Source organism: Marmota monax, unplaced genomic scaffold, assembly GCF_021218885.2.
Source record: "Marmota monax isolate L192 unplaced genomic scaffold, Marmota_monax_Labrador192_F-V1.1 WCK01_AAM20220418_F8-fsc00013, whole genome shotgun sequence".
Lineage (NCBI taxonomy): Eukaryota > Metazoa > Chordata > Mammalia > Rodentia > Sciuridae > Marmota > Marmota monax.
In genome coordinates this window covers 12,462,439-12,468,054 of record NW_026692202.1, presented here as the reverse complement: position 1 = coordinate 12,468,054, position 5,616 = coordinate 12,462,439, and the positions used below count along the sequence as shown (strand labels likewise).

The window sequence follows — 5,616 nt, the reverse complement described above, 5'->3', positions numbered from 1 at the left end:
GGCTCTGAAAAAAAATTGTGACTTGTTTTTATCACTCTGGTTAAAGAGAAAGGGAGAGTCAGGAAAGAATACAGAAAAATGATTATCTTGGGATTACACTAAGTATTTGGAAGTACGAGGTCTAATTTACATGAGTTTTCATTTGTTTGTTTTTAAATTTTCTACCCATGATGTATACATATATTATAGTTATAAAGATGCAAAAATGGTCTAATTAATTTCAGGAGAGTCAAAAATTTTAAGCAGCTTCTCCCTGCCCCCTTCTTCTTCTTCTTCTTCTTCTTTTGGTCAGTGTTGGGGATTATGAATTATATCCTTATGAATTATATCCAGGGCCTGGCACACATGAAGCTGGTGCTCTACCACTGAACTATATCCCCTAAGCTATTTTTTCTATGATGCTAACTATTTTCCAGTAATACAATGAAAAGTGTTATCATATTCATTTTATAGATGGATTTTAAAAAGTGAAATTTTTATTTACTAATGCAATATAATGAATAACATTACAAATGTTATTCATACTCATGATAAAACATGAAAAGCAGTCCTGAATATTATAAATGAAAAATAAATGATACATGCTAAACCCTTTCCCAGAGAAAATACTTTCATATCTATTATATTTCTAATGTTTCTTAGTACCTGGACCTACCCCCCCAATTCAATCAAGTAATCATTTCACAAACTTCACCTCAGTGGAGGGAGAACATTAGAGATGACAGGTTAGACAGGTTAGCAAAAAAGCCAGAAAGCAAACCAACAAACCAGATTTGTTTTTTGACATTTCAAAAATCTAGGCCTCTGAGGAAAGTCAGGGGCTCATGTGTCCAGAAAAATCAACAAATTTTGGGAAGAACATGATAAGGAAGAGCAAAGGTTGTTAACTGGGAAGATTGGAGAAGTTGGGAAGACAGTGACAACTTGATAAAGGAGCATGGTCCCTGGACATACTCAGGACAGGGGTCTGGCAAAGAACAGGAACAGAGTCAGCATCAGAGACACTATTGTTCACCGCTGACATCACTGTCTATAACCCAACACAGGATCTTCATTCAGCTGAATGCAACACAACTGTTACCTGTCACCTGTGCTAGAGTGTGTGGTGACCCACAATAATCAGACATCCGCAGGAGAAGATTGCATATGTGCACTGAGAAGGGCCCATCCTGACCCTTTTGATGGAGAATGACCCATGAGTTCTGTGGGTCAGAGAGTGGCACAGAGTGTTGATAGCAGTAGTAGTATAACAGGGAAGGTCCCAGCATCTTCATGGAGCCAGCTTGAGTCACCTGTCTCCTTCTGTGTCTATAAAACTGAAAAATACACACTGTTACACACAAGCCTCTCTCCTTCTCTCTCTTCCTCTACTTTTATTCAAACTAGTTCATATTATACCCATTGCTCTTCAATTTGTTGTTGTCTTTTTTTTTCTTTTTTTTTTTTTTTTTTTGGTCACCTAGTGATATATCTTTGATCAGTATGTAAAATTCTACTCTATCTTTTCAAAAACAATAGCTCCTTCTATTCATATAATTTGACTGATTTCCAAATGATGGGCCTCTTACACTGTTTCTTTCTGTCTTCTTTCCTTTTTCTCCCTTTGGATGTTACTAAGCTATCACAGTATCTTTTTTTTTCCTCCAGCTTCATCCCTTTATTTATTTTTTTAACAGCTCTGTGCAGTTTTCTTAACCATTCAAGTACAGTAGCATCTGGTTTGGACAGAACTGGGATTGAAAAGTAAACAGATATTTAGCATCTAACAATTTGAAAGAAGCCACTACATACTCTTCACAGACATATTTTTTTACAGAGCCAATACAGTGCTTGCCTTTTATCCAGTAAACCAAGTGCACTGAAGTAGAAAAGATGCAAAAATAAAAACAGCTACATCAAAAAAGACCAACACTTTAGAAAAAGATTGAATTACTTTCAGTTTCTCCCCTTTATCCCCTGAAACAACACCTTACAGTCTGGATCTACCTATACAGTCCTACATCAGCTTTTAGAATATTTGTCAGGAGAGAAAAACTGACACTGACCAGTACAGTCTGGATATTTAGGAAGGGGAAGGGGAGAAAGTCAATTCTCAGAACAAATTAGTCAGATTCAGTCTCATCAGCAGAGTCTTTGGATTCTGCACTTCTTCCTTGTGCTTATCCTTCTCTTGCAAATGCTCCAGTTTGGCAGCCATTTGTGTCTCTCAGTTCTCATTGTTAGCTTCCATTTTGTGGGTCAGTTTCTCTTCCAGCATTTAAATGATGTTTTGTTTTCTTCTATTGCTTTCTGAAACACTTCTTTCTATGCTCTCAACCTCAGCTTCGTGGGAGTTACATCTTTCTTCTGCACTTCTAATTTCTTCTGAATTTCCTCCAGGGAAAGATACTTCTTTTTGGAGAAGGAGGAATCTGGGACAGATTATTTTGACTGAGGGCTTAGAATCAGCTCAAAAGCCTGGCCAGAATCACGCTTCTCTAGTTCTTTCACCTGAATATCAGAAGAAGCCATGGTGAATAGACTGACAGTGTATTCTATACAATCCAGAGGTAAGGAAATCCCTGCTTGGTCCAAGCCACCTGGCCACACTTCATCCATGTTATTCTAAATGGCAACATATTCTTTTCTTTTGTTTCTGTGGTTTGAAACTAGGATTGCTTTGCCACTTACATGTATCATTTTTACTTTTAAGATAGCCTCTTGGTAAATTGATGAGGCCGACCTTTAACTTTTGTTTTGCTACCACTTCCACCTATAGCATTCTTCTTTATAAATGCTGAATGGTAAGCAAGGTATGGAGATGTAATGCCAGATTCGTGGGATCCCAATAGACCTCCAGGAGCCGAATCTGATGCAAGCACCCAAGAGTCTTTATTGCAAGCTCGAGCCTGGACTTACAACCATTCCTGATGCAGCAGTCGCAGGGAGTGAGTCCCCGTCCTTTGTCCAGTGAGATTTTATAGGTTTTGGGGGGATACGCTATGTGTCACAACATCACACAGCAAATCATTCCATACAGTGGGAAAGTCAAACAACGACTCTTAGCATTGATTAGCACATTCACTGGCGGCGGGAACAAGTTGGATAAGGGTGATTGGTTAGTACAAGGGGGGAAATTCCTTTGAACTGATTGGTTTAGGCCACGAGGGGTGTACGTGCTAAAGTACATGGTTTCCCAACATGATACCAACCACCATAAACTACTTGGGGGTCATCTGGCATCCCAGGTATTTTCCCTGTCTCATACTGATTGGAGGTTGCAGAGGGTTGTAATGGGTCCTCATCTAGCCTAAATGAGTCAGGGACACCTTGCGCAGCAGATCTCTCCTGTGTTTTTTTGTTTGTTTGTTTTGTTTTGTTTTGTTTTTGAGACTTACTCTAGCACATTTATTAGAGTTCCCATATTATGTGAGCACCAACATAATAATTTTTTTAACATTTTTTAAAAAAATGTTTTTTAGTCATAGTTGAACACCTTTTTTTCTCTCTTTTTTTATTATTAGTTGTTCAAAACATTACAAAGCTCTTGACATATCATATTTCATACATTTGATTCAAGTGGATTATGAACTCCCATTTTTACCCCGTATACAGATTGCAGAATCACATCTGTTACACATCCACATTTTTACATACTGCCCTACTAGTGTGTGTTGTATTCTGCTGCCCTTCCTATCCTCTGCTATCCCCCCTCCCCTCCCCTCCCATCTTCTCTCTCTACCCCATCTACTGTAATTCATTTCTCTCCCTTTTTTTCCTTTCCCCTCACTTCCTCTTATATGTAATTTTGTATAACAATGAGGTCTCCTTCCATTTCCATGCAATTTCCCTTCTCTCTCCCTTTCCCTCCCACCTCTCTTCCCTGTTATTTGTAGACAAACAATTCAGCAGGGTGGGTATGTGCTTAGGAGTGCTCTGTGGGTTTCTCCAAGGACAAGGGTCATGCCCCCTTCCCTTCCTTAGGACAGGCCTTAAGGTAGAAGCTGCTGTTATTTATTTATTTTCAAAAATGGAGTCACATCAGTTTCTCAGAGGCACATAAGCATAATCCCAGGACTCAAGATGAACAAGAATTGGTGATGATAAAGAAAGCTACGCATACTCTCTTCAGTGAAGAACTTTGCCATGCGCCTCACAAATGGGTTGACTTCATTAAGTTCACCTTTGGTAGATTCTTCACAGTCTCATTGATCCCCTGGGCTTTGCGGAATGGGCGGAACTTTGGAACCAGACTTCTGAGGAAGGCCAGTGGTTAACTGGTACTCCAGGGTTCACAGGAAACTTGTCATATTTGTGCAGGAGGAGCTCTTGGTGAGAGCTTGACTACATGGATGCAGCAGGCCTCTGCTTTGCAGTCCATGTGAGCCCAGCACCAAAGCACAGTCCAGGAGAGAACATGGAGCCCTGCAGCTGCTCCCAGGAGACATGCTCAAAATGCACCATCACCGCCCCAATCGCCCACAGCATCTTTTTATGCAAGTTTTTGTGCTTTTGTTAGAGGTAACCCTAGGATAAATAATCAGAGGCAGAGTTTCTGGACCCAAAGGCATATGCATTTCAAAAAACATAACAAATGTAAATATTAACAAGCTGTCCTATAAAATATTTGTATCCATTTCTTTTCTCATAAATTCATAATTTATCAACATTCTCTCTGACATTAGATATTAACATCTTTGTACATCTTTGCCACTCTGATACATGGAAAAATATAACTTGTTTTAAATCTGCCTTACCCTAATGATGACTAAGAATATCCTTCATATTGTGTTTGTACCTACCTAGTAGTAGAATTAAAATATTCTATTTTATGGATAAGGATTATTTCCTATTCAGTACAGTAACTTTTTACTAAGCTCCCATTACAAGTCTAATTGATTAGACTGAATAGACTAAAAAACAAGAATAGCATTTGGTATCAGAGAATGTGACATAGAAAATGTAAATATTAAACATTTCATCAATGAAAGCTTTCTCTTGGCATGGCTGGTTTTGGGTGACCTCGGCTCCTGATGAACAGAACAAGTTACCTATAAAATGTGCCCACAGGTTCTTGAATACATGCAGGTGTTAGCTAGAGTTAGCTTGTATTTTTTACTTGAAAACTGGAGAATATCAGCCAAAAATCAATTTTGATTTTGGTATAATTAATATTGATCTGTTTTCTCCAGAAGTACACTTATTGAAGTATGGCTCAGTGATTTCTTAATGTCACTGTTGGTTTGTGACAGAAATCTATGACACTGGCTTTAAGAATAACACCTGTCTCCTCACTTGGTGTAGCAAAAGGGCTACAGCAGCTGTTTGCTCTAGACTTGAAAAAGGAGCTGTGGCATAACTCTACTTTATTATGTAGTTTGAGAGTGACATCTGGTGTCTAGAGACAATTTCAAATCTCCCTAATTCTCACAAAGCTGTTGAAAAACAGATTGTATAAAAACTTATGATAACGTTGGATTTATGCTGTGTTCTTACATCTTGGTTTATGGACAAGCTGAGGATAGATGGAGACAACAACAACAAATGCTGCAAAAACTTTCGTGTTCCAAAACACATCCCCAAAGAGTAAGAAGTAAGTTGAAAAATAAGGGCTCCACACTCAACCAAATTCCAGGA

The 5,616-nt window shown here is 38.6% G+C and overlaps 1 pseudogene; it reads right to left on the bottom strand.

The window, feature by feature from the left end:
- Positions 1-2,102: 2,102 nt before the first annotated feature.
- Positions 2,103-2,511, bottom strand: LOC124082959 (stathmin-like; annotated as a pseudogene).
- Between the last annotated feature and the right edge of the window lie 3,105 nt (positions 2,512-5,616).